This window comes from Chionomys nivalis, chromosome 6 (assembly GCF_950005125.1).
Source record: "Chionomys nivalis chromosome 6, mChiNiv1.1, whole genome shotgun sequence".
Lineage (NCBI taxonomy): Eukaryota > Metazoa > Chordata > Mammalia > Rodentia > Cricetidae > Chionomys > Chionomys nivalis.
Window position 1 is genome coordinate 35,765,848 of NC_080091.1, and position 25,793 is coordinate 35,791,640.

A 25,793-nucleotide genomic window follows, 5' to 3' on the forward strand; every position below is an offset into this window, starting at 1 on the left:
TTGGAGGTGACGGTCCTACCACCGGCTTCCCTCTTCTTTCAGAATAGTGAGAACCAAACTATGGAGGGCTGGGGAGATGCTCAGTGGTTAAGAGCACTTCTAGAGGACTGGGGGCTTGTTGGGGTCCAACGCCCCAACAAAAACTGTCTCTCTGGACCGGTGTGGAGGCGCAGGAATAACTGAGACACAGTTCACACAGCAATATCAGAAGGGAGTCTCAGGGTTCATTCAAATCCTGAAGATCACCCGTGTTCATTTTCCAAACATCTTTTATCCCCCAAGGTAAACTGAGGGGGAAGTTCATTAGCATTCTGTTTCCGGGGTAGCAGCACTAAAGACACATCCATGGTGCTGTCACTAGCTTGGAATTGACAGTTCTTTGCAGGCGACCTCCATAGTTACAAAGGAGGAGCATCACAACATCAGCATCCTGAGCTCAGGATACAGCCAGTCTGAAGATGCTTTTAGCACCTCTGCTGCTATTGTGGCTTGAGAGGCGGGTTGCTGATACAGTGCAGAAATATGTGGCCTGTATAATATTGCCCCAGAGGAGTTCAATTCTCAGCATCCGCATGGTGACCCCAGTTCCAGGCCTCTATGGGCACTTCATACAGGTGGCCCCCAAACATACAAGCAGGCAAAACACCCATAGACATAAATAAAACTGATAATAAATAAAACTGATAGTCTGAACTTCCTTTCTGAATCTCATTAGGACTCTTACACAGCAAAATATGCCAAAGAATCATAGTAACCTGGAATCATTCTTCAGACTGTAGATAGTAGTCACAGCCCATAGTGATCCTCGCAACTTCTACGGCCGCATTTCTGTACCCTATATATCATAACGGTTTTATTAAAATGAATCTTACACAGTGACAGAATTGTCCTAATCATCAGTCACCAATCCCTAGTACTGAGGTAGCAAGCACACACTACCTGTTAATTCTACAGGAGGGACATGAGGAAATAATTGTGGGCAGAAATGTCACTGTATGTATCCTAGGCTGACTACCTCAGCTCTGTGTGGTGGGATAACAGGCACACCGGTGTACCTGGCCCCCTTTCATGCTGTAACACCACGCGATGTTTATTTAGAAATAATAGTGACATTAAGAAAGAAAATATTTCAGAATCTCAAGGCAATTCTTCGTCTGTCTCCTTGACTAATCCTAACATACATGTGATATCTATAGAATGGACTCACAAGTCCATGAATTACAACAATTATTACTGTGATTTGAAAAGCATTTTTGACTAGCTCCAGTCATCTCAATGAAACGAAACAAACAGCAAAAGAAAACCAGAGATTTGAAACCACTTCAGAAAGACGGTCAGGCTACAAATGAAGATGGCAAACAAAGCGTGCAGACAGATGGGCCTGTTTCTCACAAGTTTGTCTGCTCTATGAATGATGGTTCCTCTGCTGTACGAAAGCTTTTCAGTTTCATGAGGCTCCACTTATTTTTGGTCTTTGTGCTTGTGCTGTTGAATCCTGTTCCTCATCAATAAGTTTAAGCCTATTCCTTGCATTCTCCCCCATCAGTTCCAGGGTATCTGCCCTTAGGTTGGGGTCCTCGACCCATATGGAGCTGAGTTTCTGCAGGGTGATAAATGTGAATCTATTGCATTCTTCTACATGTGGCTGTCCAGTTTGATGAGCACCATTTGTTGATGATGCTGTTTTTTCTCCAGTGTGTATTTTTGGCCTTTGCTTTTAGTAAAAATCAGGTGTCTGAAGATGTGGACTTGTTATGTGTGGTTCTTTGTTTTGATCCCTTTGATAAGTGTGTCTGTTTTTAGGCTGAAGATAATTTCTTCAGTTTCTGTGAAGAACTGTGTTGGAATTTTGATGGGAATTGCATTGAATCTGTAGATTATTTTTGGTAGGATGTTCATTTTAATTATATTAATTCTAATCATTCATGAGTGAGGGAGGTCCTCCCATCTTCTGATGTTTTTAATTTCTTTCTTCAATGTCTTAAAGTTTTTATTGGACAAGTCTTCCATTTGCTTGACTAGAGTAATTCCAAGATATACATTTTTAAAGTTGTTCAGTTGCCATGAGTTTGTATACTTTCTGCAGTTTCTGTTGTTGAGATCCAACTTTTATTCATGGTAGTTAAGACAGGATTCAGGACACTATTTTAATTTTCTTATACATATTGAGATTTGATTTGTGTTCCCAGCAAGTGATCAATTTTGGAGAAAGTTCCATGAGCTGCTGAGAAGAAGGTATATTCTTTTATGTTTGGGCAAAATGTTCTCAAGTATCTGTTTGGTCCACTTGGTTTATGATGTCATTTGTTTTGGCATTTCTCTGCTTAGTTTGTATCTGGATGACCTGTCCACTGGTGAGAGTGAGATATTGAAGTTACCAACTATCACAATATGTGATTTGAGGTACAGTAGTGTTCCTTTTACAAACTTGGATGCTCTTGCATTTGGAGCATAAATATTTATAATCGCAGTATCTTCTCGGTGGCTTTTTCCTTTGATGAGTACGTAAGTATCATCATTGTAATAGCGCCTGACTTCTTAATGGAGACTTTGAAAGCCAGAGAAGCCTGGGCAGATGTTTTACAAATCCAGAGATGCCAGACTAGAATATCCAGCAAAAACTACCAGTCACAATCAACAGAGAAAGAAAAACATTCTGTGATAAGACCACAGAAGTTTCTATCAGTCCAGTTCACCAGAAGATACTAGAAGGAAAACAGTCTGAAATGGCTAATCACACCCAAGAAAACACAAAGAATAACAATCCTAAGCCAGCAAAACAAAAGAGGGGGAAAACTCCCACAATAACAAAATCAGGAATCAATAAACAATTGTTTCCCTATCCCTTGTGATTAGTCTTGGTTTGAAGTCTATTATGTCAGATATGAAAATGGTGACTTCTACTTGCTTTTTGGGTCCATTTGCTTGGAATACTATTTTCCATCCCTTTATTCTGAAGTGATATCTATCCTTGTTGGTGAGGCGTGTTTCTTAGATGCCACAGAAAGGTAGATCCTGTTTTCTAATACAACCTATTAGTCTGTGTCCTCTTTGTGGGGGATTCTTTTTAATACCTTTTTTATTAATTAATTAATTAATTTAATTATTAAAGATTTCTGCCTCTTCCCCGCCACCACCTCCCATTCCTCCCCCCAATCAAGTCTTCCTCCCTCCTCAGCCCAAAGAGCTAGCAGGTTTCCCTGCCCTGTGGGAGGTCCAAGGACTACCCACCTCCATCCAGGTCTATTAAGGTGAGCATCCAAACTACCTAGGCTCCCACAAAGCCATTACGTGCAATAGGATCAAGAACCCATTGCCATTGTTCTTCAGTTCTCAGTAGTCCTCATTGTCCGTTATGTTCAGCGAGACCGGTTTTGTCCCATGCTTTTTCAGACCCCGGCCAGCTGGCCTTGGTGAGTTCCCGATAGAACATCCCCATTGCCTCAGTGTGTGGGTGCACCCCTCGCAGTCCTGAGTTCCTTGCTCATGCTCTCTCTCCTTCTGCTCCTCCTTTGGATCGTGAGACTTCAGTCAGTGCTCCAATGTTGGTCTCTGTCTCTGTCTTCTTTCATCGCCTGATGAAGGTTAATATTCAGGAGGATGCTTATATGTTTTTCTTTGGGTTCACCTTCTTATTTAGCTTCTCTAGAATCACGAATTATAGTCTCAATGTCCTTTATTTATGGCTAGAAACCAAATATGAGTGAGTACATCCCATGTTCCTCTTTTTGGGTCTGGCTTAACTCACTCAGGATAGTGTTTTCAATTTCCGTCCATTTGTATGCAAAATTCAAGAAGTCATTGTTTTTTACTGCTGAGTAGTACTCTAATATGTATATATTCCATACTTTCTTCATCCATTCTTCCATTGAAGGGCATCTAGGTTGTTTCCAGGTTCTGGCTATTACAAACAATGCTGCTATGAACATAGTTGAGCATATACTTTTGTTGTATGTTAGGGCATCTCTTGGGTATATTCCCAATAGTGGTATTGCTGGGTCGAGAGGTAGGTTGAACCCGACTTTCCTGAGAAACCGCCACACTGCTTTCCAAAGTGGTTGCACAAGTTTGCATTCCCACCAGCAATGGATGAGAGTGCCCCTTTCTCCACAACCTCTCCAGCAGAGGCTATCATTGGTGTTTTTGATTTTAGCCATTCTGACAGGTGTAAGATGGTATCTTAATGTTGTCTTGATTTGCATTTCCCTGATTACCTAGGAAGTTGAGCACGATCTTAAGTGTCTTTTGGCCATTTGAACTTCTTCAGTTGAAAAGTCTCTGTTCAGCTCAGTGCCCCATTTTATAATTGGATTGATTAACCTTTTACGGTCTAATTTCTTGAGTTCTTTATATATTTTGGATATCAGACCTTTGTCAGTTGCAGGGTTGGTGAAGATCTTCTCCCAGTCAGTGGGTTGCCTTTCTGTCTTAGTGACAGTGTCCTTTGCTTTACAGAAGCTTCTCAGTCTCAGGAGGTCCCATTTATTCAATGATGTCCTTAGTGTTTGTGCTGCTGGGGTTATACATAGGAAGTGTTCTCCTGTGCCCATGTGTTGTAGAGTACTTCCCACTTTCTCTTCTATCAGGTTCAGTGTGTTTGGACTGATATTGAGGTCTTTAATCCATTTGGACTTGAGTTTTGTGCATGGTGATAGATATGGATCTATTTTCATTCTTCTACAGATTGACATCCAGTTTTGCCAGCACAATTTGTTGAAGATGCTTTCTTTTTTCCATTGTATACTTTTAGCTCCTTTATCGAAAATCAGGTGTTCATAGGTTTGTGGGCTAAAGTCAGGGTCTTCTATTCGATTCCATTGGTCAACTTCTCTGTTTTTATGCCAGTACCAAGCTGTTTTCAATACTGTAGCTCTGTAATAGAGTTTGAAGTCAGGGATGGTAATGCCTCCAGACGATCCTTTATTGTATAAGATTGTTTTGGCTATCCTGGGTTTTTTGTTTTTCCATATAAAGTTGATTATTGTCTTCTCCAGATCTGTGAAGAATTTTGATGGGATTTTGATGGGGATTGCATTGAATCTATAGATTGCTTTTGGTAGAATTGCCATTTTTACTATGTTGATCCTTCCAATCCAAGAGCAAGGGAGGTCCTTCCATTTTCTAGTGTCCTCTTCAATTTCTTTCTTCAAAGACTTAAAGTTCTTGCCAAATAGATCTTTCACTTCCTTGGTCAGAGTTACCCCAAGGTATTTTATGCTATTTGTGGCTATCGTGAAAGGTGATGCTTCTCTGATTTCCCTCTCTGCTTCCTTATCCTTAGTGTATAGGAAGGCAACTGATTTTTGGAGTTGATTTTGTAACCTGCCACATTACCAAAGGTGTTTATCAGCTGTAGGAGTTCTTTGGTAGAGTTTTTGGGGTCGCTTATGTATACTATCATATCATCTGCAAATAATGAAAGCTTAACTTCTTCCTTTCCAATACGGATCCCCTTGATCCCCTTATGTTGTCTTATTGCTATTGCTAGAACTTCAAGCACTATATTGAAGAGGTATGGAGAGAGTGGACATCCTTGTCGTGTTCCTGATTTTAGTGGGATGGCTTAGAGTTTTTCTCCGTTTAATTTAATGTTAGCTGTCGGCTTGCTGTAAATAGCTTTTATTATATTTAGGTATGACCCTTGTATCCCCAATCTCTCCAAGACCTTTATCATAAAGGGGTGTTGAATTTTGTCGAATGCTTTTTCAGCATCTAATGAAATGATCATATGGTTTTTTTCTTTCAATTTATTTATATGGTTGATTACATTGATAGATTTGCGTATGTTGAACCAGCCCTGCATCTCTGGAATGAAGCCTACTTGATCATAATGAATAACTTTTCTAATGTGTTCTTGGATTCGGTTTGCCAGTATTTTATTGAGAATTTTTGCGTCGATGTTCATGAGTGAGATAGGCCTGTAATTCTCTTTCTTGGTTGGGTCTTTGTGTGGTTTTGGTATCAGGGTAACTGTAGCTTCATAAAAGGAATTTGGCAATGACTCTTCTGTTTCTATATTGTGAAATACATTAAGGAGTATAGGTATTAGCTCTTCTTGGAAGTTCTGGTAGAATTCTGCATTGAAACCATCTGGTCCTGGGCTTTTTTTGGAAGGGAGATTTTTGATAACTGTTTCTAATTCTTCCCGACTAACAGGTCTATTTAGATTGTTCACCTGGTCTTGGTTTAGGTTTGGTATATGGTACTTATCTAAAAAAGTGTCCATTTCTTTTGCATTTTCCAGTTTTGTGGCATACAGGCTTTTGTAGTAAGATCTAATGATTCTCTGAATTTCCTCTGTGTCTGTGGTTATGTCCCCCTTTTCATTTCTGATCTTATTTATTTGCGTGTTCTCTCTCTGTCGTTTAATTAGTTTGGATAGGGGTTTGTCAATCTTGTTGATTTTCTCCAAGAACCAACTTTTTGTTTCATTGATTCTTTGGACTGTTTTCTGTGTTTCTTCTATTTTGTTGATTTCTGCCCTCAGTTTGATTATTTCCAGTCTTCTACTCCTCCTGGGCGCGTCTGCTTCTTTTTTTTTCTAGAGCTTTCAGGTGTGCTGTTAAGTCCCCAATGTATGCTTTCTCCGTTTTCTTTAAGTGGGCACTTAGTGCTATGAACTTTCCTCTTAGCACTGCTTTCATCGTGTCCCATAGGTTTGAGTATGTTGTCTCTTTGCTTTCATTAAATCAAGGAAGACTTTAATTTCTTTCTTAATTTCTTCCTTGACCCAGGTGTGGTTCAGTAGTTGACTGTTCAGTTTCCATGAGTTTGTCAGCTTTCTGGGGGTAGCATTGTTGGTGCCTTCTAACTTTAATCAGTGGTGATCTGATAAGACACAGGTGGACACTGATATTTTTTTTGTATCTGTGGAGGTTTCCTTTGTTTCCAAGTATGTGGTCAATTTTCGAGAAGGTTCCATGAGCTGCAGAGAAGAAGGTGTATTCTTTCCTATTTGGGTGGAGTGTTCTATAGATGTCTGTTAAGTCCATTTGATTCATTACCTCCAACAATTCTCTTAATTCTCTATTAGTTTTCTGTCTGATTGACCTGTCTATTGGTGAGAGAGGTGCGTTGAAGTCTCCTACTACTAGTGTGTGTGATTTGATGTCTGCCTTGAGTTTTAGCAATATTTCTTTTACGTAAGTGGGTGCTTTTATATTAGGGGCATAGATATTCAGGATTTAGACTTCATCCTGCTGAATTGTTCCTGTTATGAGTATAAAGTGTCCCTCTCGATCTCTTCTGATTGATTTTAGTTTGAAGTCAGTTTTGTTAGAAATTAGTATGGCCACACCTGCTTTTTTCTTAGGACCATTTGCTTGAAAAACCTTTTCCCAACCCTTTACTCTGAGTAGATGCCTGTCTTTGTGGTTGAGATGAGTTTCTTGCAAACAGCAGACTGTTGGATCCTGTTTTCATATCCAATCTCTTAGCCTGTGCCTTTTTATTGGTGAATTGAGACCATTAATATTAAGTGATATTAATGACCAGTGGTTGTTAACTCCGGTTATTCTTATTGCTTTTGGTAGAAGAGTTTGTGTGTCTCCCTTCTTTGAGTTGTGCTGTTGAAGGGTCGCTAGATGCCTGGGTTATTGTAGGCAGTGTTGGCAATGTTGGATTCCTTGGGTTGTGATTTTCCTTCTATTACTTTCTGTAGGGCTGGATTTGTGGCAACGTATTGTTTAAATTTGTTCTTATCCTGGAATGTCTTGTTTTCTCCATTGATAGTGAATGATAGCTTGGCTGGGTATAGTAGTTTGGGTTTGCATCCATGGTCTCTTAGTTTCTGTAGTACCTCTATCCAGGAACTTCTGGCTTTCATGGTTTCCATAGAGAAGTCAGGTGTAAGTCTGATCGGTTTACCTTTATAAGTTACTTGGCCTTTTTCCTTTGCAGCTCTTAATATTCTTTCTTTAATCTGTATATTTTGTGTTTTGATTATTATATGGCGAGGGGACTTTTTTTTTGATCCAGTCTGTTTGGTGTTCTGTATGCTTCTTGAATATTCAAAGGAATAGCTTTCTTTATGTTGGGAAAGTTTTCTTCCATAATTTTGTTAAAAATGTTTTCTGGACCTTTGAGCTGTGCCTCTTCTCCTTCTTCTATCCCTATTATTCTTAGGTGTGGTCTTTTTATTGTGTCCCATATTTCCTGAATGTTTTGTGATGAGAATTTGTTGGTTTTGGTGTTTTCTTTGATCAGTCCATTTATTTTCTCTATGGTGTCTTCAGAATCTGAGATTCTTTCTTCTATCTCTTGTATTCTATTGATTATGCTTGTTTCTGTAGTCTCTGCTCGTTGACCTATATTTGCCATATCCAACTGGTCCTCAGTTTGTGTTTTCTTCCTTGCTTCCATTTCAGTTTTCAATTCTTGGACTGTTTCCATTACCTGTTTGATTGTTTTTTCTTGGTTTCCCAGGGTATCATTTACGTATTTACTCATTTCTTCAAACTTTTTGTTATACTTCTCATCCATTTTTTACATGTTGTTTAAGGGACTCTATTGCTTTCAAAAAGTCAGTTTTTTTCCTCTTCTCCTGTGTTAGGGTATTCAAGTCCTTGTGTTGTAAGATCATTGGGTTCTGGTGTTTTCATGTTGTTTTTCAGATTGTTGGGTGAATTCTTGCCTTGGCTTCTGCCCATCTCCTCTTATCGATGCTATCTATTGGGTTTGATTTAATTGTAGCGGGGCAATCTGCTCTCAGTGCGGGCTTCACTGTTTCTTGCCGGCACTATCCCGCATCCAGTGCCTCCATAGCCTGGGCCCGCCTGCCCGCCGGTGCCTCCGCTGCCTAGGCCTGCCTGCTGGTGCCTCCGCCACCTGGGCCTGCCTGCCGGTGCCTCCGCCACCTGGGCCTGCCTGCCCGCCGGTGCCCTTTGTGGGGGAATTGAGACCATTTATATTGAAAGTTACTAGTGAGCATTGTTTCTCTGTTGATTGAGACTGATAGTTTTACTGGGTATAGTATTCTCGGCTGGCATTTCTGAGTTTGTTAAACAAGTCTCCGTTGAGAAGTCAGGTGCCACTGTAATGAGCCTGTCTTTATAGGTGGCTCCTTTCCCCCCTTCTTTGTTCTTTACATTTAGTGTCTTTATGGTTATGTGTCATGGGGACTTTCTTTCCTGGACCTGCTTATTTGCTGTTCTGTATGTCTCTTGTACACTGATAGGCATCCCTTCTTTAGGTTAGGTACATCTTCCATATTTAGTTGAAAATATTTTCTGTGCCATTGCCCTGGGTTTCTTGTCTTCTTTCCTTGCTATTCCTAGGTGTGGTCTTTTTTATAGTGTCTCAGATTTCCTGGATGTTTTGTGTCTGAATGTTTTTGGATTAATTTTTTTTTTTTAAAAAAAAAATAAGCTACCCAGTTCTTCTATCTTGTCTTTAATGCCTGAGAGTCTCTCTTCCTTGTCTTTTAATCTGTTGGTGAGGCTTACCTCAGAGCTTCTTGTTTTGTTTGACATGCTAAGTTTTTCATTTCCAGTTTTATTTCAGTTTGGGCTTTCTTAGTGATTCTATTTGTTAAATTCTACTTTCATGGTTTATGTTGTTTTCATTATTTCTTTCAACCATTTGCTTGCATTTCTATGTATCCATTAAGACATTTACTAATATTCCCTCTAAGGTCTTGAACATATTCATAATTGCTATTTTGAAGTCATTGTCTTGTGCCTCCGCTAAATTGCTTTTCTCAGGGCCTATTGCAATTGGGTTGCTGGCTTCTGGAAGAGGCATATTGCCTTGAATGCTTGTGTTTTTGTTCTGGGGTCTAGGCATCTGGAGTGATGATATTTGAGGTGTTACTTGGTGTAGATGTCTGGTCTCATTTTTGTTGGTTGGATGATTGATTCATTGGTTGCTGTTGCTCGCCCTGGGTCCTGGGTGATGGCTGTGGAATCCATGTGTTTCTATGGGGTTGAGTGTTTCCATGGGTTGGTGGGTAATATAAAGGCATGGAGATGAGCGAGAAGAAAAGGGTAAGGGGGCAGCAGGAAAGAACTAGAGGGACCCTGGGTCCCCACGAAGGGGTGGAGTCCCCAAGAAGTGGAAGTGAGGTGTGAGGAAGGCTTCTGCCGGAGAGAAGAGGATGACAGAGTTAGGGAACCTGGATCAGCCAATTTATGTGATGTGAGAATGGAAAACCTTATTTTAGAATCCCTGGTTTTCCTAATTCTGTATCGGCAGCAGGCACACAGTTCCTACTCCCTAGCTTTGTCATATGCCATGGAAGGTAACAACTTGACAAAAAGCTACTAAAATCATTCAAATCTTCGATTTATAAGCCTTCAAATACTTTCCAGATACTGTTCAAATTCTGGAAGCTTGGGCCCAACGCTGACACACTTCACTGCTCAGTTACACACTCAGCTGTGGCAACGCTGACACACTGCACTACTCAGTTACACACTCAGCTGTGGCAAAGCTGACACACTGCACTACTCAGTTACACACTCAGCTGTGGCAACGCTGACACATTGCACTACTCAGTTACACACTCAGCTGTGGCAACGCTGACACACCGCACTGCTCAGTTACACACTCAGCTGTGGCAACGCTGACACACCGCACTACTCAGTTACACACTCAGCTGTGGCAATGCTGACACACTGTACTGCTCAGTTACACACTCAGCTGTGGCATTCACAGATGCTAAATCTCCAAACGTGGGTTCTTTGGGGTCAGGAGAATATAACTGTGAGGGTTCCTGGGTTTTAAAGCTGGCAGAGTTTTATGTTAATATTTAACTGTCAGTATTGAGGCGCGGTAGCCGTGTGGTGGAGCACTAATTACAGACACTTGGGTCTGGGCTCTAACAGCCCAATTAAAAGGGGGAAATGCAATAAATACTAATGTCAATCACGCTTTTTGCGAGGGTTACCAGGTGGCTTTATTAGAGGAGACCCTTGAAAATGCAGACGGGGCTTTCCAGAGAGGTTGTAGACTCTGTTGCTCATCTTGCTTTCATTCTTTGATGACTCTTAGAACACACCACGACCCCTAAGTGGTCACTGCATATCCTACATGTCTTTCTGCAACATGGTGGCATTATTAGGAGAAGACAAATCTGAATTGCACACAAAATACAACATCTACATTTTAAAATGTTCTTTCTTTTCGAAGTGTCGCAGATGAAGAATCCTGTCCAGTGTGGCTCAGGAGATGGACTTCCTACCATGCCCTGAAGATAGATTGTAGGAATACAGCCGACCCCTTCATTACTACGCTGCAAATGATGCTTGTTTTTCTTTGATATAATTAATTTTCCTACAGTCCCACAGTACGGGCTAGAAAGATGCACTGGGCAGTTAAGAGCACTGGCTGCTCTTCCAGAGGTTGGTTTCCCAGCACCCACACAAAGCCCCTCACACAATCCACACACAACTGCCTAACTCCAGCTCCAGAGGATCTAACACCTCTCTCACCTCCATGGAAAAGAGCACACGGTTACACATATGCACGCTTGCACATACACAATATAATAACAAATCTTTAAAAAACTCTACATGCTAATAAAACAAAAAACATTGAAGTAATAAAAATTTACATGTCTCTGCTAGGTAGTTAGAACATGGGACACCAGAAAAATTCTTTGATCACTATGATAAGTGACTATATTAAAATTTTTTATTTTTTTATGTGTATGAGTGTTTTGTCTGCATGCATGCCTGGGCACCATGTGTGTACCTGATTTCTATTGAAGTCAGAAAAAGGTTGCTGGGAGTGGTGGTGCACTCTTTTAATCCCAGCACTTGAGAGGCGGAGGCAGTTGGATCTCTGAGTTTGAGGCCAACCTGGTCACAGAGTGAGTTCCAGGACAGTCAGGGCTGTTACACAGAGAAACTCTGTTTCACAAAACTGAGGGGAGGAAGAGAGAGAGAGAGAGAGAGAGAGAGAGAGAGAGAGAGAGAGAGAGAGAGAGAGAGAGGAGAGAGAGAGAAAGAAGAAGAAGAAGAGGAAGAGGAATGGAAGGGAAGGAGGGAGAGAGGGAGGGAGGGAGAGAGGGAGGGAGGGAGGAAGGGAGGGAGGGAGAGAGGAAGAAAAGAAGGAAGGAAGGAAAGAAGAAAGGAAGGAAGGAGAGAGGGAGGGAGGGAGGGAGGGAGGGAGGAAGGAAGGAAGGAAGGAAGGAAGGAAGGAAGGAAGGAAGGAAGGAGCATCTGAATCCCGGAACTGGAGTTACATATGGTCGTGAGCCACCATGTGGTGGTGGGAACCAAATCTGGGTCTTTTATAAAATCAGAAAGTGTTCCCAACCACTGAACCAATTCCCCAGTTCTGTGACTACAATTTTTGTAAGCAAGAGGACAATAAGAGTTGTATTGGTGTCATTTAGGAAATGGCCCAAAGGTATATTTGTCCCAAGAATCCCCCCAATTTTAATTATTTTATTGTGGGGGGGACATTTAGCTAATTTAAAATTCCCATCCCTGTTTTTCCTACCATTTCAACCCCCACTGTCACAGAGTACTTCTCTTCCTTTGTGAGGGTTCCAAGGACAAACCAATTGACTAATTCTAATTACGGAAGCTATTTTCTCTAACTAACTTTCAATATAAAAGGATAGTAAGTAGATTATTATTGAATTTAAGAATAAATGCTAAAACAATCCACACTCAGAACAAAAAGATTAACCTCAAAGGATCTTACCTTTGTTTGAAAACCACACCCTTTCTTTCCTGCTGTGGTCTCAGGGTCCCTGGGGTCTCGTCTGGTGGGGAGCCTTCGGAAGGAAAATATGGAGCAAAGAATGAGTTCTGGTTCTTTGGAACTGGCTCACCCCACCTGTGATAGTGTCAGGCACACGAAACTGTGTTGTGTAGAAAACCTACTTCTCTATGCTGAGGTTCAACAGCTCATTCTACACTATAGCCATTCTGCTTTTCTCAGAGAGAAGCTAGCAGTGTTTTTGTACTGGTCTTATGAAGAACCTATGTGATTTGAATGTTTATCAATGACAGTCTTCTAATCCATTTTTAGGTAAACACATATAAAAACATTTCTCTTTAATGAATGAACAGGTTAAAAACTATCCATTCGGTAGTTTTTCATAGGAACCAGGGAATGCTATACTAATAATTGTATTATTTGATTAAAATAAAATGTGGTTGGTTATGAAATGTAAGAGATAAAAAGGTCATATTTAAGAGTTTGAGAAGAGTTACTGAGTGCAGGAGACTATATAAAATTTAATAAATATGTCCCAAATTTTTGATTCATCATGAATATGATGATATAGACCCCAAATATTCTAAACTCATCAGCGTTACTAAAAGCAATCTGATCCTCCCTGCTTGGTGTCTCTATCCTTGGAAATGGCCGTGAATTTGCCTTTTAATTACACTCTCATCTTCAATGGCCTTCAGGATTCTCCTGTACACACTTCATCTTTAAAGCCCTGACCTCCAGAGTGATAAATAAAGGCTACTGTCCTTAGCCCTAAGAACATGAGCTCAGATTGCATTGCCGCCACTTACTGCGCTCAGTCCCTAAAACTGTGACACCACATGGACTTTCCATAGGGTCGACACGAGCAAAGGAAAACACAGCTGTAGCAAATGAAGACAAAGTAAAGCAGGAAAACAAGAGCATCAAGTGCGCTCACCGTTGATGAGAGCAGAGTAGATAAAATTTAAGGAAGTGGGCAGGAGTAGTAACTCCAGGGAGATACAAACAGGGAGTCAGGAAAATAAAAACCAAGGGCGGCGGTGGCACACGCACACCTTTAATCCCAGCGTGTAGGAGGCAGAGGCAGGCAGATCTCTGAGTATGAGGCCAACCCAGTCTACAAAGTGAGTTCCAGGACAGCCAGGGCTACACAGAGAAATGCTGTTAAAAAAAAAAAAGAGAGTAATTCAAATAGCTTCTGGACAGATTTAAACACTGATAGGTGAACATTCTCTACATGTAGAAATGATTTACTTCCAGGAAAATAATTTCTCTCCAGAAGCTGCATGATTTTTTTATGTATAAAATTGATGGTACTATGGCCACAGGTTTGAGATCTGCCCTCAATCCTTCAGAGGTGAAAACAGGCATTGGTTATGACTGCAGCTGTAAAATTATTAAGACTGGGATTAGAGTTCACTAAGCTTGTTTGGAACACTCTGTGCGTGAGTTGATGTTATATGAAGCAGTTTCTTGGGTCTATTGATTATGAGGAAGAGCAGGAAACACCCAGAATGTGCACAGGCCAATCACATGGGTCAGCTTCCTGGTGGTTACAGAAGCCACCTACTGGGGGAAATGGGTTATGACAGACAGCATGCATACTCTGCAAAGGAGCCGGGATGACTGAAATAGTGCCAGGCAGGTCACGTGGCAGGAGCCGGAGAGCACTAACAAACACCAGTCTCTTTTTCTGAGCTCAAATAAATCTTTAAAACCCTACCTTAGGATCGAGTAGGATTCAGTACTTTCAACTGATTCTAAAGGTAAAGGAAAAATACATTGTTAGTCAGCAATATAAAATAATAGAAAAGAGATGAGTATAATGTATTAAAAGTGTATATCGGATGACTGGGAGTATGATAAATTTGGAGCCATACATCAAGAGAATTCTAGTGACAGGCAATCCACTCTTCAAAAGCCTAGGCTTCCACCCGTCTGTGAACTTCAAAGCAAAAGAGGAAGAACCTTGTCAGTGCACAGTGACCATGACTGTCACTGCACACCACCAGACCGACAGACATGACATTATCAGAAGAATCAGTGTGAGAGGCTGACAGTGTCAAGCAAGTAATGTGACTGCCCTGGACTAATGGCACTAGGACCAGTGCTAAGGGTGTGTGCTTTTTTATTTTTAAATACTTTTTCATTTTTATTTTACTTGTGTGGATGTTTTGCCCACATACAAATCTGTGCACCTCCTGTATGTCTAGGGCTTGCAGAGGCCTGAAGAGGGCAGTGGATTCCCTGGAACTTGAATTACAGATGTTTTTAAACCATCATATGGGTGATGGGACTTGAACCTGGATCCTCTGGAAGAGCAGCCAGAATCACAACTGAGTCACCTTTCCTCTTTGTGAACTTGTTTTGGTATCACACAACACAGCTACTGCAGGGCTTCCAGGGAAACTTTTCAGCTTCCAATAAAAAGCCCTGCCATAAGCAACACTTGTAAATGGTCGTGGTCCTGTAGCTTTGCAAAATGTAACGGGCAGAGGAGGAACAAGGATCCTTTTCAGTCTCCAGACTCCAGCAGAAGGAAAGATGGAGAAGCATCAAGACACTGCTCTTGTTTGGGAACGCTAACAACTCTCTCAGTTCTAGCTGTATCCTCTACTGTGTGTGCGGTGGAAATGGCTCAGTTGTCTGCCATGAACTATCTCACGGGAAGAACATTCCTTGACAAGCAATTCACTTCTTACCATACTTACAGCCAGAGATAGACTTAAGATGTACCACTGAGGGAAGAAAGTTGTTATCTGATATGAAAAATATAGAAATAAAATCATCTCATTCAGGCTTCAGAATAGGTCAACATAGGGCTCTCTGTATATAAAGAAAACTTTCTTTACATCATCATGAAAAATAAGTAGTGAAACTCTCTCAGCTTTTCCCCAGGACGTATGATCTACTACACTCATAGACAAGTAATATATACTGCAGAGTGCAGTGTGTGTGTCTCTCTGTGTGTGGTGTGTGTGTGTGTGTGTGTGTGAAGTATGACTTCCTTAGCGTGTTGTTAGCTGTGATGGTCTGAATGAGAATGGACGAAGTTTGAACACTTGGTCCCCAGGTGGTGGTACTGTTTGGGAAGGATGAAGGAGTGTGTCCTTGTTAGAGGAGGTGTGTCAGTAGGGATTGACTTTGAGGTTTCAAAGGCCCGTAGCATTCCTAGTTAGTTCTCTCTGTCTCATATTTGTAAATCAAGATGAAAGCTCTCAGCTGCTGGTCCAGTACCACGCCTCCCTGGCTGCTCCCATGTCCTCTGTCATGATGGTCATAGACTCGAAACTTCTGAAACTGTAAGTCCCAAATAAACTCTTTCTTCTATAAACTGCTGTGGTCACTTAACATCAGTAAGAATGTAACAAGACAGGTGTTAAGTTCAAGCCCCATCACTAGGAAATAAAACAAAGATGTTAAAATGTAATGATTTCTAAAGGAACTTCACTAGGTTATAAACTTACAGACTGTGCTCACGTTCATCCCTTGCATTTTTCACGTGTAACAGAGTGTCTCTTATTCAGATTTGTCCTAGTGAGTGTCAGCTGTCAACCTGACACAACCTGGAGTCTTCTAAAGGAGTCTCAATTGAGGAATCGCCTACCTGCGGCCATGTCTGTGAGAGACTGTCTTGTTTGATCACTGATGTGGAAGGGCCCAGCCTACCGTGGGTGGTACCACCCCTGGGCAGGTGGGCCTGAGTTGTGTAAGAAACCTAGCTGAGCATGAGCCAGGGAGTAAGCGAGTAAGCAGTGTTCTGCTTGAGTTCCAGAAGAGCAAAATAGAACAGACCCTAGCCTTATTTCCAAAGGAAAGATAGACATAAAAGTCACCATGATGACCATTTTGTAAAGTACGACTTCCTAAGAATATATTCTCCAACTTTTGCCATGGGTGACGGGATGTAATTGAGCAGGATGGCCACACTTCTCCTGGATATTACAGCATAGAGACATTCCTCTCAGCCGTTCTCATCCTATTGCATATCTCCAAAGAAATCAAGTTCTTGACACATATGAAAAGCATTCCATCAAAGTTTACATCTATAAATAATAATAAAAGAAACTATAGAAGGCAGGCGCATTTCAATGGGACAGCACTTATCCAGAAGTGGGGAAGCCCTAGCTTCAACCCAGGACCACAAAAGGAAAACAATGTTTTCAAGTTACACTGTTTTAGAAACCAAAATATATTTAATGATTAACTCATTTAAACAGTTGTAATTCTAGACAAATAAGCAATTTAAAAATACAAAAATCAGAAAAACCCTGTCTAGAAAAAAAATACAAAAATCATTTTACAGGTTCACTTTGTAAATGCCACTATTATGATTTTATTTACTTCTTACTTTTTTTAAATCAAAAAAACATTATCTAGAATAACTTCTATTCCAGGTCTTACCTAGAATGCTTTCTTGACAACTTTCAAGTCTCTTTTCTTCATATTCTAAAACATCTTGTCTTTTTCTATAAATAAGAAAAATGATAAGCAATAATTACTATTTTAGTAGAGATCTGAAAATATGTAGCACAGACTTTAATTTCTTTAAAGAATGTTCATTAAATAAGGAGAAGTTGTCACCTATATTTCAAATGTATAAACTCTTAAAGTTTTGTGGCATTTGCAATTAAACAAATGGATAAAGACAAGAATAAGACCAACTGATACAGCCACTAACCAATGTCTCAAGGTCACACACCTACCAAGTGTAAAACCTAGGAATTGAATGGACTCTTGTGTGAATCTAAAATCTATGTGTTCTTGTTATCATCCACCTATTACCTATGTTCACTGATGAATGGTTAATGCAAATAAAGACAGTTTACCGCAACTTCCTGTGCTCACTACATGTAAAGTCTAAGATACTATTTTTAAAAAAAATGTAAAAAGACCTAAACTGATTCTAGTAGTCACAATCAAATGTCACTCAGAAATACCATCAGGTGAACATCCCTCAGAGACAGTACTCTGAAGCATGGTCATCCAAACAAGAAAGCGTTTCAATTCCTGTTATGTTTAACAATGTACTTTCATAAGACATGCACATTAGAAGCAACAATGAAAAAGAATAAGATGTTTATGCTCAATATTGAATAGAATATGCACAAGTCTATATTTACAAAATAGTAAGACTAATGTGGAATCCTTTAGCATCATGTAACATAAGACCATGCTGTGAATAACGAGCACCATGCATCATTAACAAAAGTATCAATTATTTTCAATACTTCTTCTTTGTGCCTGTGATAAATAGTTTGTTTATAAATTAGTTATGCTTTGAATGATAGTTTGAATGTAGTTGGCTCCCATAAACTCATAGAAAGTGATACTATTAGGAGGTGTGGCTTTGTTGGAGGAAGTGTGTCATTATGGAGGTGGGCTTAGAGGTCTCAGATATGCTCAAGTTACATCTAGTGTCTCAGTTCACTTCCTGTTGCCTGTGGATCAAAGATATACAACTCTCAGTTCCTTCCCCAAAACCATGTCTGCCTGCATGCTGCCATGTCTCACCATGATGATAATGGATCGAATCACTGGACTGTAAGCAAGCCACTACAATGAAATATTGTCCTTTATAAGAATTGTAGTGGTCATGTTGTCTCTTTACAGAAATAGAAACCCTAACACTAAGACACTTTGTTTTGATAACTATGTCTCATAAACTAAAAATGAAATTTGTTTCTCTCTATTTAGTTTTTCAGATCTCAGCACTGACTACAACCACCCCAGAGCACAGTAAGGCTGTTACTCAGAGAAAAGAAGAAGTGGGGGTACCTCTCTAGCTTGACAGCTTCAGTTACTGAAAATCCTTTTATCTGTGATTTGTTTTCCTCCAGAGGAGCTATAAATGATACGAGTTCATCCTGTACAAAACCAAAAACAGTAACTCAGTAACTCATAAAATGACACATATTCAACATAATTAAAAATCTCCTAACATGATAGTGTAAGGAAGATAGAAAATAAATGATATCTCTTCCCTCCATTTGGGCCTTCACCTGTGCAGTTCTTTCCCTGTGAAATGCTGCTCCACAACTGGGGCCATCACACCTTCTAGACTCAGTTCACAAAGGAATACGAAAAAGTCTGTATCTCAAACAGAGGGAAGATGTCACAGATCGCCAAGTGAAAGGAGGGAAAACAAAGAGCAGAGAGAAGTAGAGGGAGGGGAAGCAGAGGCCACATCCAAAAGGCACAAACCACAATCCTTACCAGCTCAAACCTAGTGGAGGATGTAGGTGAAGCAGCGACTCTTCTATGGACAGGTCAGTTAGTGATGAAGAGAAATCTCATGTGTTGTTGCTACATGAAACATGGAAAGGCAAGGCGATAGATCATCGCTCTTTAGACAGCAATCAAAGATACTCAGATGTGTAGAATACCAGAAGAGTGTAACATTTTCTGGCAACAACAATCGAAGAACTGAAGACGAATGCAAACGGGCAGATGCGTTCTATTCAGGACTCTCAGGTATGAGTCAGCAGCTCACAGAAATAGTCAGCAAGATGGCTGAGAAAGTCAGACATGTGGATGACAGGGTCACCAACATGGACATACAACTCAGCAGGAAACTGAGATTATTTCCCCACCAGAAAACACTTAAGCTTGATAAATACTTTCAGCAAATTATCAGGATACAAAATCAACATATCAAATTCAGTAGCTTTTCCACATGCCTATAACAGACTAACCTGATGTGGGATTCCCCTCTGTATGTTTTATTACCATTGGTTAATAAAGAAGCTTTTTTGGCTAATAGCTTTGCAGAGTAAAGTCAGACAGGAAATCTGAATAGAGATATAGAAAGAGAATAGATGATGGAGTCAAGGAGACGCCATGTAGCTGCCGAAGGAGAAAGATGCTAGAACCTTACCAGTAGGCCACAGCCTCATGGTGATACACAGAATAATAAGAAAGAAGTTGAATAAGACACAAGAAAATAAAAAGATCTCCTGTGCTCTTGGGTAGGTAGAATTAACATAGTAAAAATGGTAATCTTACTAAAAGCAATCTACAGATTCAATGCAATCCCCATCAAAATCCCAGAAAAATTCTTAACAGACCTCAAAACAACAGTACTCGACTTCATGAAAAAACAAAAACAAGGATAGTCAAAACAATTCTGTAAAAAAAAAAGGAATGTCTAGAAGCATCACAATCCCTACCTTCAAACTCTACTACAGAGCTACAGTAGTGAAAACAGCCTGGTATTGGCATAAAAAGAAACATGTAGACCAATGGAACCGAATCAAAGACCTGGATATCAATCCACACACTTAGAAACATCTGATCTTTGACAAAGAAGCAAAAAATATAAAATGGGGAAAAACATATTCAAGAAATGGTGCTGGCATAACATTCTATCAACATGTAGAAAAATTCAAATAGATCCATATCTATCGCCATGCATAAAACTCAAGTCCACATGGATCAAAGACCTCAATGTACAACCAACAACATTAAACTTCATAGAAGAGAAAGTGGGAAGTACACTTGAATGCATTGGCAAAAGAGACCACTTCCTAAATAAATCCCAGTAGCAGTGACACTGAGAAAGAATTAATAAATGGGATTTCCTGAAAATGAGAAGCTTCTATAAAGCAAAGAACACAGCCAACAAGACAAAATGGCAGTTACAGAATGGTAAAAGATCTTCACCAACCCCACATTGGATAGAGGGTTGATCTCGACAATACACAAAGAAGTCAAGAAATTGGTCATCAAAAGAACAAATAATCCAATAAAAAAATAGGGTACAGACCTAAATAGAGAGCTCTCAACAGATGAATCTAAAATGGCTGAAAAACACTCAAGGAAATTCCCAACATCCTTAACCATCAGAGAAATGGTAATTATAACAACCCTGAGATTCCATCTTACATCTGTAAGAATGGCCTAAGATCAAAAACACTGAAGAAACTTATGATGGAGAGGATGTGGGGTAAAGAGAACACTTCTGCATTGCTGGTGGGAGTGGTACAGCCCCTTTGGATATCAGTATGGTGATTTCTCAGAAAACTAGGAAACAATCTACTTCAAGACCTAGCAATACAACTTTTGGGTATATACCCAGGGATACTCAATCATACCACAAGGACATGTGCTCAAGTATGCTCATAGCAGCATTATTTGTAATAACCAGAACCTGGAAACAATCTAAATGCCCCTTGACTGAAAATGGATAAGGAAAATGTGGGACATTTATACAATACAGTACCTCAAGCAGAAAAAAAAAATAATGACATCTTGAAATTTGTGGTCAAACGGATGGATCTAGAAAACTTCATATTGAGTGAGGTGACCCAGACCCAGAAATAAAAATATAATATGTACATATGTAGGGGTAGCCCCAGCCATTCACCTTGCTTGTAGGGCGGGGTCGCCTGAGGATATTTTTTACTAATAAATATTGTTGGTGTGCTCTCCCGCGGCCCTTCTGCTTTCCTGTTCTCCACTGGAACCACAGGTTCTGTGAGTCTTTCCCTAATCAAAACTGAATATATTCTTATAATTTCTGTCTGCCTTCATTTACGCCATTACATACATAAAGGAAAGAAAGTCAGCCCACAAATCACAATCCTAGAGAACCTAGACAACAAAGAGGACCCTAAGAAAGACATACATGGATCCAATCTACATGGGAAGTAGAAAAAGACAAGATCTCCTGAGTAAATTGGGAGCATGGGGACCGTAGAAGGGGAGCGGGGAGGAAGGGAAGGGAGCAGAGAAAAAATATAGTTCGATAAAAAAAAACAACAAAAAATTCACTACAAGACAGGTGTAACACTTTTAACACCAGCATTGGGAAAGCAGAGGCAGGAGGAATTCTGTGAGCTTGAGGCCAGCCTAGTCTTTATAGTGAGCTCTCAGACATCAAGGACTACATAGAGCTGTGGTTCTAATCTTCCTAATGCAACTCTTTAATGCAGTCCCTACTGTGCTGACCACAACCATAAAATCATTTTTGTTGCTACTTTATAACTGCAGTTTTGCTACTGATTTTGAATTGTAATGTAAATATCTGAGATGCATATATTTGATATGCGGCCCTGTAAAGGTGTTGTTGAACCACAAAGGGGTTGTGGCCCACAGGTTGGGAAATGCTGATATAGAAACACCCTTTCTAAAAACAAAACAAATCAACAACACAAAACTCACATAGGAAGGTTTTCTCTTATGAGCTCTCCACATAAAAATGGTAATAGAGAAGGCACTGCATAACTTAGTATAAATACTGAAAAAGCTGAAGTTAGGACAAAAAATTAATCTAGTAAAGCAGCATTTTACCTTAGCATCCTCCTCTTCTGTAGGATCGGAATCATTAGTATCAGGTTCCTCGAAAACCCTTCAGAGTGAAAACATACAATAAGACATGAGTTTGGGTCTTTGAAAAATCCTGGAGCATGATCAACTGGGTATACTAAATGTATTTTTACCTGTATACTTTAAAGTTAATCTTTGTTTTGAAAAAAGTAAAGACTTTAGTGTCCTCCTCTGCCTCCACTTCTCTCTTCAAAGAGTGACAGACAACCACAGAGTTCCCAGGGGTTAAGAATGATTAGAAACTGGGTGGGCAAATTTCCTCTCTCCAAAGCTGACTAAAAAACCAGTTACTGGTTCACATGCTTTTTACTACATGAAGTGGGAGACACTAACATAGTAGGGAAGAAGGTGGAGAGAGACATGGTCTCATCTTCATTGTCTGTCACTGATTAAACAGTAAACTACACAATTAGAGATGGCAACTTTGGCTCTATTTATAGAAACAATGTATTTAAAAGACCCTATTGCTTATCTTCAACCCTAAACAACACAGGACATTCCTAAGACTAAATGTTGGAAAACTGTGTTGGGTATTTTATGTCATCTTCACACAACGTAGGGTCATCAAAGAGGATGGAACATCAATTGAAAGGACTCCTCTGTGAGATCGGGCTGTATGCAAGCCTGTAGGGTATTTCCTTAATTGATGATTGATGGAGACCCAGTCCATCCTTGGTAGTGCCATCACCCCTGGACTGGTGTTCCTGGGTTCTATAAGAAAGCAGGCTGAGCAAGCCACGAGGAGCAAGCCAGTAAGCAGCATCCTTCCATGGCCTCTGCACCAGCTCCTGCCTCCAGGCTGCTGCCCCATTTGAGTTCCTGCTCTGACTTCCTTCCGTGGCCAACAGTGATGTGGAAGTGTAAACTAATAAAGCTCTGCAGTAGATGGGGACAGAGCAACTCGAGAGCAGAAAGAGACCTTGAGCACATGGCTTGAGCTTAGAAAAACTCAAAATGGCATTGTTTTAAATATGTAAATCTCTTTACAGGATCTCCCCTTTTCTCATTTGATAGGGAAGACAGTACGTTTAATTTACATTTTCCACACCAGACAGAGTTTTAAAAGTGTCAAGAATGTCATCAGACTGCACCACAAATATCAGGGTTCTCCTGTATGGTTATTTCTCTCCCATTCTGATTTCAAAATATTATTCAGGTCCAAATTAAACATGTAAAACCATTTACAGAAAATGATAATTTTAATTAGAACAATTATAATATTAGTCTTAGTAAATCCAATTAATAATGAAGATGAGAGTGAGGTAGACACTGAACAAAATGTAAACTTATATCAAATAATAATAGTCATATTCCCTTTCACATTACAGCACGTTCAAAGGCTGGGGAGCTGGGGAATCAACCCCAGTGTCATGTGACTTTAAACCTGACTCTCCTCATCACCCACGTGATTGATCTTCACTAAGGAAAATATATGCACAGAAAGCGATTTTATCCATACTTTCCAAGCCAAATAAAATGGAAACCTTCACAATTCACTACAGAGGAAGAGGAGAAAAATACTGACTGGAGTGTGGCAGTCACGATTAATGGTCATTCAGAGATAAAGTAACAGGGATAGTCTTCAAAGACAGCAACTCACAATAGGGTTGTGCAACGAAAAAGTATACTCAGCAGTGTGGTGGTGGCGCATGCCTGTAATCCTAGCACTTGGGAAGCAGGGGCAGGTGGATCTCTGTGAGTTTGATTCCAGTCTGGTCACAAGAGCTAGTTCCAGTACAGCCAAGACTGTTACACAGAGAAAGCTTGTCTCGATAAATCAAAACAAAATGTATAGTCAGCACCAATTTGTATTTAATGACTCAATTTTATATAAAAAATAAAAAATAAATAATTTGTATTTAATTTACAGGAAAATGTGCATTAGAAATTGGGAGTCAAAATAAAGCACAAAATTTAGGCCAACATGGAATTGAACACAATAATGCAAACTCTTTACAAAACAGGAAATTAATCTGAGAATCACTTTTACTGTTGATTTAGCTTTGTTTTGATAATTCACACTGTATTCTCATCACTGTGTGCTAAATTTCTCCTATAACTCTAATGTGTCCAGTGCACGTGGCTCTCCCCTCTTCTGATCACCACTAAGCTGGTTTTACTTAGAGAAATGAATACCTGTACCTGGCTGGCTGCTTGTATGTCTGTACGTTTGCCTCATTTCCTGTAAAGAATACCACGGGATGTGTGTTTTTCTCCAAAGAAACTGACCGGGATTTCATGTCTTCCTGTATTAAATAGTAATAATAATTTTAAATTATTTTAAAAACACAACATTATATACTTTTCAGCTAAGCTTAAAACCTTGTTAAAACACACTTTACCCTCCATTCGATTGGGTTGTAGACTGTTGGTTGCCTGGAGAACTTCATGGGTTCAGGCCAATCTTTTGGATACCCAATCCAGAGGCTGGATTCAGTGAGCAGGGGTGATGGGACCACTGGAGACTGTACAGAGAAGAAGTGTGGCGGTGAGCATGAGAGAATCAGCTCCTGACACCCACCTGCCATCCCTGCCACTGCTTGGAGGAGGGACACTGCTCCAAGGAAGTGCACAGCACAACTGGCTGCAGTATCCTGACATCACAAACGGTGAACACAGGGACTGAGTCTTCCACATCACTTAGAACCCTGCTCTCAGAAAGCATCGTGCAGACAGGCGGATGACCCAGACAACAAAGATTGGCAGGTCTGCATCATCAGGCCAGGGACACCTGTAATGATATTGTGTTTGTATTTTAATATATAAAGCTTGCCTGAAGACTAGAATGCAAAACAGCCACACTAGTCAGCCATACAGGCCAGCAGGTGGTGGCACACACCTTTAATCCCAGCAGCCACACTAGAGAGCCATGAGGCTGGGTGCTGGTGGTGCACGCCTTTAATCCCAGCTCTAGAGAGGAATATAAAGTGGGATGAGTCAGGAACTTGCTCTCTTTCAGTCTGAAGATTTCATAGATCTCTCTAGTGGCTTGGCAGCTTTGCTTTTCTGATCCTCAGGCTGAACCCTAATATCTGTCTCTGGTTTTTATTATTCATGCTACATTTGTTGTACAAAGTTTGGGGTACAAATTCACAAGAAAGCCGTTTGCCTGAAGATTTTTTGCCACTGGCACAGGCTGCAGCTCCATGGAGGCCTCTAGCTACACCAGGGTAGGCTTTCTTGTCTTTTCTCCCCAAGTCTTTGAGCAAGTGTGGGCTTTTCCTGTTGTAGCCTCTCTTAAACAGTCTCCAGCTGTCCCCCAAACTCCAGAAGCACCTGGGCTCCAAACACAATAGGACTCACGGGCCCTAGGCTGGTTCAGGCAGTCCCCCCACCACACGGGCTTTTTCTGAACAACCCCCTGTGTATTTTTCAGACAGTCAAATCTCTCTCTCTCTCTCTCTCTCTCTCTCTCTCTCTCTCTCTCTCTGTCTCTCTCTCTGTCTCTCTCTGTCTCTCTCTCTGTCTCTCTCTGTCTCTCTCTGTCTCTCTCTGTCTCTGTCTCTGTCTCTGTCTCTCTCTCTCTCTCTCTCTCTCTTTTCCACTGAGGATTTTGGGCTCTCCCTGAACCTCCTCCTTGGGCTGCTCCCAAGGTAGGTAGCTGCCTTGAAAGCCAGCCAGGCTTTTACTGTTCTATGCAGCAGCAATAATTTTCATATCTTCATCAACATCCTCAGTAGATTTGGTAAGACAAATTGGTGGTGTTGGAGGTCCTTCTATCTATGTGTTGCTTTTATTAGTTAATGAATAAATAAAACTGCCTTGGCCTATAGCAAAGCAGAACTTAGCTAGGTAGG

General features: G+C 40.5%; 1 protein-coding gene across 1 annotated transcript in view; it reads right to left on the reverse strand.

The window, feature by feature from the left end:
- Positions 1-25,793, reverse strand: part of LOC130876329 (ankyrin repeat domain-containing protein 36A-like) — a 140,998-nt gene that overhangs the window by 58,246 nt on the left and 56,959 nt on the right. The window lies entirely within an intron of this gene.